At 43.1% G+C, this 12746-nt stretch overlaps 1 non-coding gene and 1 pseudogene across 1 annotated transcript; both read right to left on the reverse strand.

Moving 5' to 3' along the window:
* Positions 1-623: 623 nt before the first annotated feature.
* Positions 624-742, reverse strand: LOC115544677 (5S ribosomal RNA). The gene has a single exon (XR_003976999.1). It is a non-coding gene; the product is annotated as a 5S ribosomal RNA (ribosomal RNA).
* Positions 743-12366: 11624 nt separating this feature from the next.
* Positions 12367-12486, reverse strand: LOC115544630 (uncharacterized; annotated as a pseudogene).
* Positions 12487-12746: the final 260 nt, after the last annotated feature.

The following is a 12746-nucleotide window of genomic DNA, read 5'->3' on the forward strand; positions in this document are numbered from 1 at the left end:
ACTCCACCTCTTCAACCGATAGCCTCGTCATATTATTAAGTGTTTAAACCTGCGCTGAAAACCTGTTCATGCGGGAGCTTCTGCTGACAAAATTTTCTAGGGTTTAGCTCATTCAAACTGGTTTCCGTAGTGTCTCCAGCATGGACCTCTGGGGTAACCGTCTCATCCTGGATCGTCTAGTGTGCAATGGACGGTTCGTAGCCCATTAGCATGTCTTGGCGGGCTTTGGCCACTGTCGTTATGACCATACAATTGAAGCCTAGCGTGCTAGCATTGTTCCCCGCAGTAGCAGATGGACGAATGAATACGTTATTCCAGACTCAGAGTTCCACGCAATGCATGAACGCAATGCATTATACTGCTTGGGCGTCAACGTTTGCGTGATCTTTTGAAGAAACGTAGCGTTGCAAAACCTGGGATGGACTAGTGTGGACCGCCGTCATTGCAGCTCTCTGCTGCTCCCTGCTAGCAGCGTCACTACACTGTCCACATGTTTCACAAATAGAGTTTGGAGAGACGTTGTCAGTGTCTGTATGTTGCTTAAATTCTCCGAAACAGTGGGCGCTAAAGATCAGCGCACGGCAGGCCATTGCAGCCAATGAGCTCGAGTTGATAAAGAATAAAGCTTACAGCACCTGGTATTCCCAGGCGGTCACCCATGCAAGTACTAACCAGGCCCGACCCTGCTTAGCTTCCGAGATCAGACGAGATCGGGCGTGATCAGGGTGGTATGGCCGTAAGGAATTATTGTCGCGACCATATTAGCTTTTAAACAGGAGGAGCACGTAAGGAGAGAGCGCTTCCGTGGCCAGAGACGGGACTTGTACAGAAACAATGATTAGATCCATAATGAATGAAAGAAATGATTGAATGAATACGTTATTCCAGACTCAGAGTTCCATACTTGAACGCAATGCATTACACTGCTTGGGCGTCATCGTTTGCGTGATCTTTTGAAGAAACGTAGCGTTGCAAAACCTGTGATGGACTGCAGTGGACCGCCGTCATTGCAGCTCTCTGCTGCTCCCTGCTAGCAGCGTCACTACACTGTCCACATGTTTCACAAATAGAGTTTGGAGAGTCGTTGTCAGTGTCTGTATGTTGCTTAAATTCTCCAAAACAGTGGGCGCTAAAGATCAGCGCACGGCAGGCCATTGCAGCCAATGAGCTTGAGTTGAAAAAGAATAAAGCTTACAGCACCTGGTATTCCCAGGCGGTCACCCTTCCAAGTACTAACCAGAGGCCTGTTTCAGGTAGCTGGTTTAACATACTCTGAGTTTAATCCTGCGCTCTGAGTTGGTTGACTCAGAGTTCAGGGTTGAAAAGCAACTCTGGGTTTTCGGTTTCAGAACAGGTGATCAGCGTTGGGTTAATCAACTCTGAGTATGTTCACTCTGGGTTGAGGGCGTGCCTGTTGACTATGAAGAGCCATCATCAATGGATCTCTGATAACATGATGAGACATGGACCAAAAGCGTAGATCCACTTACTTTTCCCCCACGGAATTGGAAATTCTAATGAACGCGTATGCCGAGCAGTTACCCATTTTAACAAAAAAAAGCAATACCGTCGCGGCAGCGAGAGCGCGAGAGAGAGCTTGGCAGGAAATAGCTGAACAAGTCAATGCGTGAGTCAAATAAATTAGTAAAATAAAATAAAATAAGAGGAAAGTTTAATGTCTTCCACTTATTCAATATGTAAATTGTGTGTGTGTGTGTGTGTGTGTGTGTGTGTGTGTGTGTGTGTGTGTGTGTGTGTGTCAATTTACGCAACCCCCAGTTGCCCCACGAGGACTTGGCAGCAAATGAAGTACAAAAATATAGTTTAAACAGGTAAACTAATGTTTAATTGAAATCAAATCAATTGTGCTGTTTTGCCTGCTCTACCTAATTTAACAGCTATGTTCAACATGTATTATATATTTGTATACTATATTTAAGCAGTAGGCTAAATGTAAGTAGTAGGCCTACATTTCCCAGCCACCCCAACACTGCCAATATTTAATAGGATTTAGATATATTAGAAGGCTACACCTAGGCAAAATGCATTATAAATATATATGTGTCTTCAAAATAGCGCTTACTGAATATTAGGGTAACATTTTCCTCCATGTTAGCAAATCGAAAAAATGCAGAGGCCCGGCAGACTGGAGGGGGTCCACCTCTGCAGCCCTCACAGAGGCTGAGGAGATGGCCCTCAGCCAACAGAGTATGCATCCTGTGGCTGAGGGCATCCCTGGGGGGAGCTCCTCTGATCCCCCCCACCCCCCAGGATAGAAGTGCCTTTACAGTATAAGAGGTTGGTTATTCAAAATAATTAAATATGTACTCGCAACCCAGCGCGTTGCAAATTAGATGGGGCAATATTCTGGCTCAAGTAATAATTGCACTGTCTAATCATCTTCTTCCAGTTACTGATGGCGTCATCGCCCTACTTGAACCAGATGCCCTCACCAACCTCCATGCAATTGTAACAATTCAAAAGATGCAAAAGGATGCTTTGGAGATCCAAATTTTGGAACATAAGTTATAGGTGGGTGATGTGCAAACTGGGATATGCTACTGTTCCCTGCTCTAAAAACATACCCAATATAAATGACTTTTTTTTTTTGTGCTTTCAGGTTATGAGGAAAAAATCCTCATAATAAGTAGGCCTAGATTGTCTTTATTAGAACACGGGCTGTGGTGGGACAAGTTATTTTGTTGAACAGTTTACTCAAAGGGTTTTACTTCAGTGAACAATGCAGACGATTATGCTGAGCATGTGCATGTAGAGAAGAACAGCATCTGGTTAAAAGCAGTACCAGGGTATTTTCTGCCTTGCATTCTTAAAATTAGTTTCTTGACTTGCAGCAGTTATAGGTCCGTGGTTAGTCAGCTACTCTGATCATGGGAAAGCCACAACGTTGAAGTGACTGTAGTACAGAGCGGGTGGGATGCACGGGGCGGATCATTCTGCACATGCGTTAATTGCGATAAAAAAACAAAACTTAAACTTAAAGCATGCCCCCGGTGCGTTTGACAGTTAACATGGGGGCTGAGAAGGTGGTCTAAATAAATGATAGATTGCACTGAAAAACGATAGCGCTCGGGAAGAAAATTATCAGGAAAATAAATTATATCCAACCGGGGTCTTAATAATCGTTCCTCACGGAGATTCCTTCTGAGGATCGCAGCCTCTACGTCCACAGGCTCTCGTAGAAAAGGACATGCCATTTCTAACATTTCCTTCTGTCGGAGAGCTGCCTTCAGCCTTATTGACAACAAACTCAGAGTAGGTCTAACCACCTCCCGAGCAGGTTAGACCCACGGCGTATGTTGCCGCAGCAACTAACTCTCGGTTGCGCTGAACCTGCTACCTGAAACGGAAAACCCAGAGTTTCCACTAACTCAGAGCGAACAAACTCGGGGTTGCCTCAAAACAAGCTACCTGAAACAGGCCTCTGTTGGCTTGGACCCCTAATAATAATAGGAAAAATCCTTACAAAAACAATAGGGTTCCAACCTGTTGGCTTGGACCCCTAATAATCCTTACAAAAACAATAGGGATCAAACCTGTTGGCTTGGACCCCTAATAAAAATCCTTACAAAAACAATAGGGATCCAACCTGTTGGCTTGGACCCCTAATAAGAAAAATCCTTACAAAAACAATAGGGATCCAACCTGTTGGCTTGGACCCCTAATAAAAAAAATCCTTACAAAAACAATAGGGTTCCAACCTGTTGGCTTGGACCCCTAAAAAGAAAAATCCTTACAAAAACAATAGGGATCCAACCTGTTGGCTTGGACCTCCAATCCAACCTGTTGGCTTGGACCCCTAAAAATGAAAAAAAATCCTTACAAAAACAATAGGGTTCCAACCTGTTGGCTTGGACCCCTAATAATTATGTAAGTTATAAAAAAAAAATATTTATTATTATTAAATCAATATTAATTTAAATAAATATACAGAGAAAATTCGACTCTCTAGCTTTCAAATAAATCCTTTTACATTTGTTAGTTTTAATCCGACTGTACATTATTTTGAAAGGGTGAACCTCAGTTTCGTGATTTAGACCTCACTTGACCTCACTCCCGGAGGTCCACGGTGCAATGTTTTTTTTGACCACTGGGATGCTGACGGCGTTTCAGGCCAATTCTTTTTTTCCTTTGGCGGCCCTCAGTCAAATTTTGGGTTCCTAAATTGGCCCTCAGTTGTCAAAACTTTGAGAACCCCTGCTCTAAGGAAATCATCTCCCCAAACATAACTATACACCATATTTACATATTTATTTTTAACTCTCTCCATTCCATTCTCTCCACAAACCCTCCTCCCCAACATCTGTTTATTAATTCTTTAATTTTCACAAAGTATCCCTCCAACTCACAGCATTCAACAAACTCATGCATACACGTTTCCACCCCCACCCCGCACACATCACATTCCTTCTTCACATTCACATCAAACCTACTTATTATTAAATTGTTAAACACCCTATTGTGCCGTAAAAGGAAGTCAAAATTTTCGCATTCAATACAATTCCATTTCACTCTTAAATTTCTCCATGTTCCCCCTACATCCATATCATTCATAACTCTTACCCATACTTTCTCTGCAGCCGGTCTCCCCACTTCTTTCCTTCTTAAACATCTATACATTACTCTCGTTTTCACACTCGTCAGACTCACCCTCCTTTCTCCTTCCCCCACACACATTTCTATCTCTCCTTCTCCATTCACCCCAGCCTCTCTCGATCATTCCAACCCATTCTCTCGGCATTTCCACCTTGGTTCTTTTCCAACGCCCCCTCCGCCGTACCCAACCATATTTCATCACCTCTTTCCCTCACCTCGTCTACCATTACCTGTGCCTTCATAAACCCAGGTACATACTCGTAAACTAAATCCTTCACCTTTCTAACCCCTGCTCTCCATATCGCCCTGTTATATATTGTGTCCCCTTCAAATGTAATTTTTGGATTTAAAAACACTGGTTGCTCCCATACCTGCTTCACATTCTTACACCCATACTGCACACATTTCACAAACTCTCCCCACGCTCCCAACACCTCCTTATAAAACTCAGACACTCCACTCAACATACCTTTCTTTAGTTCCATATACACTTTACTCTCTCCACACCCACAACATTTATTAATTGCTTCCCTTAAAAACACCTTCCATATATGATCCCTCTTGTCCTTTAAATATCTCACCACCATTTTCACCCTAAGTGCTTTCTTTTTCCTTTCTAAATTAATCAATTTTAACCCACCATCCTCATACTCATTTTCGATCGCCTCCCTGGCTATCCTAACTCCCTTCCCATCCCACACAAACTCACTCACCATTCTCTCCACCTCCTTCAAAACTCTCTAAGGCACATCCAACACATTCATTGCATACACAAGCTTGCTCATTACCAGCGCATTCACAACTGTCACCTTCCCCTTGAGCTTCAACCCTCTCAGTTTCCAAAACCCTAACGTCTTCCTAATACCATTCATTATCCCTTCAATCTGCATATCTCTCCCTTCTCTATCCTCTATCCCTAAGTTCACACCCAACATCCTAAAATAATCATTTTTCTCTTTCAATCCTATCTCCCTCCTACCTGCTCTCTCCACTCCTACATACATGATTTCTGACTTTTCTATGTTTATTTTTGCCCCTGATGCCCTGCCATACAACTCTACACTACTTAAAACCTCAACTACACTTTCCCTGTCCCTTACTGTAACTGTCGTGTCATCTGCATACTGATATAATAAACTAACCCGCCCCTCTGGTAACTCTATACCCCTAATCTTATCATTTTGCATTAGTAGCGCTGCTAGCGGCTCTGCCGACAAGGAGTACAGCAGAGCCGACAGCGGACAGCCTTGCCTAACCGACCTTTCTAATCTAAATGTGTCTGACAATCCCATTAATTTTAACACAACTCACTGCCCTGTCATACATTCTCTTTACCCATCCTACCAACCTGTGCCCAAAACCAAGTTTTCCTAATACTCTGTTTAAATAATCATGATCAACCCTATCAAATGCTTTATTCAAATCTAAACTTACAACTATCCCCCCTTTATCTCTCTTCATATTATGTCCCTGATACTGCCTCATACCTCATTCTATTATGTCCCTGATACTGCTTATTGTGTCTGCTATGTCCCTACCTGGTATGCTATATGCCTGTGTGCTTCCCACCACCTTCCCTATTACTTGTTTGACCCTATTGGCTAACACCCTTACTAAAACTTTATAATCACTATTCAGCATACTAAGTGGCCTATAATTCTGTAGTCTATCCCTACTCCCTTTCTTATATATCATAGTAACTAACCCTATCGACATGCTAAGCGGCATCTCGCCCATCTCGTCCATCTAAATAATCTATCTAGCACTGGCACTAATTCCTCTCTAAACTCAACGTAAAATTCTCCAATTAACCCATCTATCCCTGGACTCTTATTTCTGCCTAACCCTCCTATAGCTTCATTTATTTCTCCCGTCCCTATTCCTCTCTCACACATCTCCCTATCATCATCGCTCACCCTAGATTTCACACTATCCAACACCTGACTCTTACTCTCCTCATCAACTTCTTCTTTCCTAAATAATTCCTTAAAAAAATCTTCTACTCTTTCAGCAATCCCTACAAAATCTGTAATCATCTCTCCTTCCTTTTCTTCCACATTTTCTAAATAATTCTTCTTCTGCTTCATCTTTTCTAACCCTAAAAAGAACCATGTACATTTATCTCCCTCAATCACATATCTAGCCCTACTTCTGACTATTGCTCCCATACACCTCCTCTGTTCTATCTCCTTCAGTTCATCTTTAATTCTAATATACTTCCCCAAATCATAACCTACCACCTCATCCGCTCTCTTTGCCTCTCTAGCTAAATCTTCCTTTAACCTCTCTCTCTCTCTCTCTGTATCATATTCCTGCCTCTACTATAACCTATACTCAATTCCTTTATCTCTTCTTTCAAACTCTCCCACCACCTCCCATAGGCGTAGCGGCCATAAACATTGGGGGGTACAAGTCCCCCCCAATGTTCAGATATGCCCAAAATGTCCCCCCCAATAAATCGCTGGGAATAGGGATATAGCAATTCAATATTTCTATGGGTAGAGCACTTAGGTTTTCCCTGAAGTACACTCCGTTCCCTGAACGCATCTCTGCACAAAGTGCGCGCCGCACACCCTAATAACTCAATCCGATTCCATCTACAGCTCTTACAGCCAATGAGAATATGGCTGTTCGGGCTAGCTAGCCAATGGGATAGATCCATGATTTGATTCCCGTGCGGCTCGGTGACGGTGACTTGTCACTCGATTGCATTGGTCATCAACCGTCTTTTTTACATGACCACGGAATCAAAAACATCAACAACAGCAAATGAGTGGCGTGTTACGATCGAAAACACACGTAAGTTATGAAGCTTTTGATAGTGTCTCTCAAATTTCGTGGGTTGTTGTCGCTTCTCTAGCGAGCAGCATCATTAGCTATGTGTTACCTATGTAATAAGCCAGCTAGATGACGTTGGCCCCGGCCTCATTATGCCGACGTCTCAATGTTCCGAAATGTTCCCCATTAGATCTATATGCATGGGCAGTTTGGTTTTAAATGTGCTGGGGACAGAGATGCATTCGGAAGTGCATTTTCAGAATAAGGATGGACTAGTTTTTCTCTCTTTAGTGCAGTTAATGAAAGGTTCTGAAAGACGGCATACCCATGTAGCTAATACTAAGGAATAAAATGTATACAAAATCTGTCTGGCACGTTTTATGAAGAAAACGTTTCCAAAAAGTATCGGACATATGACCCACTATGTTCTGCTCCATGTATCCAATGTTGACAACGTGACATGACATGGCTAAGCTACCAACATAAACAAGAGGAGCTAGGAAAGGAAATTAACTGCATGTTCAAGTTCAGAATGGGGCAAACGTGTGGCTACACTACACACAGCACTACAAAAATCGTCAAGATTGTATTTGGTGCTGCTTAGTGTGAGAGAGAGAGCGAGAGAGACAGAGAGAGAGGCCTGATTCACAAATTAACAAATGCCAGTGACAGTAAAGGTGTTGGCAAGCTGTAACAAATATGCATTAGCAACCTTTGCTGGTTTAAGTGAATTCACCATCCTCTTTAGGGTAACTAGGCTTGGAGGTTTGGAGAGCGAAAGAGAAGAGCAAATGATTGGGAGTAGGAGAAGGGAGGTAAGGATGATAGTAGAATCTCATGTTAGCCAGGCCTGCCTCAAAATTGGCTGTGTCGCACACACACACTTGTGTATGTCACCATGGGTAAATCTTTCACATGCACTGTAGGCCTACGAAGTGCGCAACCATTCTCAGCACTTCATTTTAGGAACTATCAATGTTGTACATTGTAACAACAAGCCTGCGTGAAGTTTTAACTTGTCTCTCATGATGTTAGTGCTGCTTGTGTTATTTCACAGTCGTCATGAGCAAGAGGAAGCAAGAGGGTTGCAGAGACATTCGGCAATGTTTTGCCTCGTCTCAGAAAAGAAGCAAAGTAACTAAAGAGGGGTGAGAAAATGAGAAGTGTCAGCCTATCAGTTGTAGCATTACAGTACAGTAGAGTTAATAGACTACAAAAAACTAGCCATAGAATTATTGTCATTCAGATCAAAAGTGATTTGTTGACTATCTGAGAAAGGATCAGTACTTGTTATCTGATAATATTTCTTCCCTGTGGCATGTCCACTTTGGTGGATGAAAGGATGAAAGCAGTGTGTGTCAATCTGGTAGTGACATAGAGGTGAGTAGCCTAAGAGAGGAGTTCTGGAAACTAATAGAGCCTTGGCTTTTCCTATGTTCAATGAAATTCATAAGTTACTTTGGATAATAGCGTAAATATTAATGGTTTAAACCGAATTGTGACATTAGAGCAGAATCCTGTTGGCAGTGGCACTGATGTTTATGGTGTGTTTCAGTAGTCTACTGGTAAATAGTTTGCTTCCTGATTCCTTCCATGTTTCCTCTGTTGTGTTCAGAGTAGAGCTAGTGAGCCAGCGGGGGAGACAGAAAGTTTGGAGGATGAAAGCACAGGGAGAGTTTGTCAATCTAGTCGTGGCATATAGGTGAGTCGCCTAAGAGAGGAGTAAATATGAAAGGTTAAGACCGAATCATGACATTCACGCAGAATCCTGTTAACACACATGTATATAGTGCAGGGTTGTCAAAAAAGATTATACTGAGATACTAATCGATCAAAATTAAAAAAAATAATATCGGATTAGATACTTATGTGCAACATTATCGATACTAAAATCGCTGTCTTCATCATCTTCATCTCTTTTTTTTCCTCACCTCCTTCAGTTGACACACAACTCTACACAGCAGCGTTGCAGTTGCTAATATAGCAATATAATAATTATTAAGTCAAGTTTCATTCAAGGTTACAAAACATTGTCTAATGTATGTATTCATAGATTAATCCATAACTACCGTAATCAGAAAACATTTAGGTTATGTCCTTGACATGTCCAATTCTTTAACAGTGCATCATTCAATACGGCTAATGGTTTCACCATGAGATTAGCTCAGTGCGCTCTCTCGTGAAACACATCTATGTACTTATTAAACAAGTGGATGAAAATATCAGAAAATCTATATTTTCTGAGGGGTAACAAAAGTTTTGGGGTGACTATTTAGGTCCATGAGATAGATACACCTGGGTGGGTTTTACTCAGCATTGGCAAATGTGATGGTTATGCAATAAAAAATGTAATGGAAGTAAGAACTGGCTGGATTTTGTGTCCTTGTTGTGGTGGTGCAGGTGTTTGTTTGTGTGTGTTTTGTAAAAAAGACAAAACATCAATGAATGTAATGTGGAAAAAAAAGGACTGGATTGGTTGAAATATTGAGGAGCACAAAATGTTATATTTAATTTAAAAAGTAAAGGAAAACAGAGCTCTGAAGTATATGTGTGTCATCCTTTTCCTAATTTCAAGTCTTCCACACTCCCTGACTGCTTGGTCACATCCAGTATTAAAGTGTTTTAAACATCCATCCCTAAAAAGGTCTTCAAAATTAGGTGCAAGGTATTGAGATTTTGCTCTCAGAGTGCACCAGATTAATGCATGTTCAAAATCTTTGCCTCGGGGGGGGGGCGGACCCCGCCCCCAGGCATTTGTCCCCCCCAATGTTGAAACCATGGCTACACCTCTGCCACCTCCCAATGTCCTCCTCATACATTCTCTCATTCTTCCTCCTCAATATACATTCTCTCACTTTCTTTTTGTACTTTTCTTCTCTCAGCAACTCACCATTCATACACCACACGCCCCTCCCCTCTCCTCTCAAACCCCTGACCTAAGTTAAACCCTAACACCATGTGATCGTTGAGTGCGGTAACCCTATAATCAACTCTCCCTATCCTACCTGCTATGCCCTTGGTGCTCAAGACTAAATCTATCCTACTCTGTTTTAACACCCCTCTCACCGCTTGCCTCCTTGAAAAAACCCTCCCCTCTGGATTCCTTTCTCTCCACACATCTATTAAACCTTTCACTCTCATTACCTCTTTCAACACACCTCTTGATGAGAGATTCTTGAAACACACACTCGCAGACGCATCCAACCTCCCACACCACGCGTTAAAGTCCCCCACCACCATACAGTTCTGACCACACATTCCTCCCAATCCCTCAAAGAAAATCGACATCTTTTACCAAAGTGCTCAAAAGTAATTCCTATCACCCACCCATCACCATCATCCACACACTTTGTCGCATTCTCAACCACTCCCCTTTTCACTAAAATTGCTACCCCTCTTGATTTAACACCACCATTATTCACATACATCTCCCTCATCCATTCTCTCTGAACCACCCTCATAACCTCCATATCCCAATGTGTCTCTTGTAAACATTATTTCTGCCTCACACACCATCACGGTTTGCTGCCTCCTGTTCCTGTCCCTTAGCCCATTAGCATTAAAAGAAGATATCTTGATCATTAAAAGTATAAATGAGAAAAGATTCCACATGTTATGTTATCATTTGCACTTTTCTTCCCCTTACCTTGTCTCTGCTTCCTCCCCAGTGGTCTTTTCCTATTTGCAGCCACCTCCTCCAAGTTTTCCCCATCACTGTCTGTTATGTCCGAAGTCGCCCACTTCCACCCTAAGTGCCTCTCCCCCGTAATCTCCCTTGTCCCCTCACTTCCCTCTTCATGTCCCCCCACAGTCATTCCACTCTTTTCCCTGTTCTTCTCCCCTCCTTTAGCTCCCTCCGCCGCGCCTCCTTTCGCTCGTCCGTCCCTCTCGCCGCACTGTCCACGCTGCTGCCGATCTCCTCCCTTTCCTTCTCTCCTCCCGTCTCCCTTGTCTCTTCCGCTGCCGTCTCGTCCTCTCCCATTCCTTCCTGCTCCTCATCCTCATCCATCTGCTCTCCTTCCCCGCCGACTCCCACGCTACTCTCTTCCGCTCCATTCGCCTCATTTCCGCTTCCTCCTTCTCCTCCCTCTCCTCTCGGTCGCTCCTCCTCCTCGCCGACATCCTTCTCCTGGCTCCCGCCTTCTCCTCCTTGTTGCCTCTGTTCCTCTTCTATTCTGCACTCTCTTGCGTAGTGCCCCTGTTTATGGCACCTGTGGCATCTGAAATCTGGGCAATCCCTCAGAATATGCCCCGGTTGGATACACATCCTTCACACCTTCTCCTGTTTATCGTGGATCACTAAATCATTAAATTTAACTTTAAGAAACCTGGTCCCGTCTGCTATTTTGGTACCGGCCCACATTCTCCTTTTAATAGGTGATACAGCTGAGACCCCCCACCCTTGTAGTTTCCCGATAATGTCCCTGTCCGAGGTGTATGCCGGCAGCTCCAAAAACGAAACCACCGTTTCGTCATTAGGGAGCTCTTTCGCAATTACACTAATCCCTCTTATTTTGAAACCGTCCATCAATTTTTTTCCAACTGAGATGTCCCATTGTTAATTCATATTATTTCAGTCCAATTTTGCGGCAAGCCATCAGCTCCTTCGTAGCTTTCATCACTTCCATCATCGTTACTGTGTCTTCACCGATCAGTTCCACACTCACTGTCAGTTCTTTAGCATATGTATTTTCTTTATCTCCAGCCTCTTCTCCCCTCTGGTCTTTCTTTCTGTGATCTACTCCATTCAAGCCTTTTCCGTTGCCATTTTGTCCGTCCACGGGATAATCCTCGCCAAAACAATGGGAGATCTGGGAGATGTATAGAGAAAAAAATAAATAAAGTACCTTCTCAAGCACAAACGATCCAAAAACACTACACTGCTCTGTGCAGTCTTACTCTTCGCACACCTGAACGGTATCAGACCAAACGCGATCGGGCGTACTTTTTTCTTTTTTTGGCGTCACCCGTCACTACTTACAGCACCTGGTCTTCCGAGGAGATCTCCCATCCAAGTACTAACCAAGGCCGACCCTGCTTAGCTTCTGAGATCTGACGAGATCGGGGGTGTTTCAGGGTGGTATGGCCGTAAGGAATTTTTGTCGGGACCATATTAGCTTTTATACAGGAGGAGCACGTAAGGAGTGAGAGTTCTACCTTGACCAGAGACGGGACTTGTACAGAAACAATGATTAGATCCATAATGAATGATAGAAATGAATGAATGAATATGTTATTCCAGACTCAGAGTTCCATATTTGAACGCAATGCATTACACTGCTTGGGCGTCATCGTTTGCGTGATGTTTTGAAGAAACGTAGCGTTGCAAAACCTGGGATGGTCTACAGTGGACC

This window comes from Gadus morhua, chromosome 5 (genome assembly GCF_902167405.1).
Source record: "Gadus morhua chromosome 5, gadMor3.0, whole genome shotgun sequence".
NCBI lineage: Eukaryota > Metazoa > Chordata > Actinopteri > Gadiformes > Gadidae > Gadus > Gadus morhua.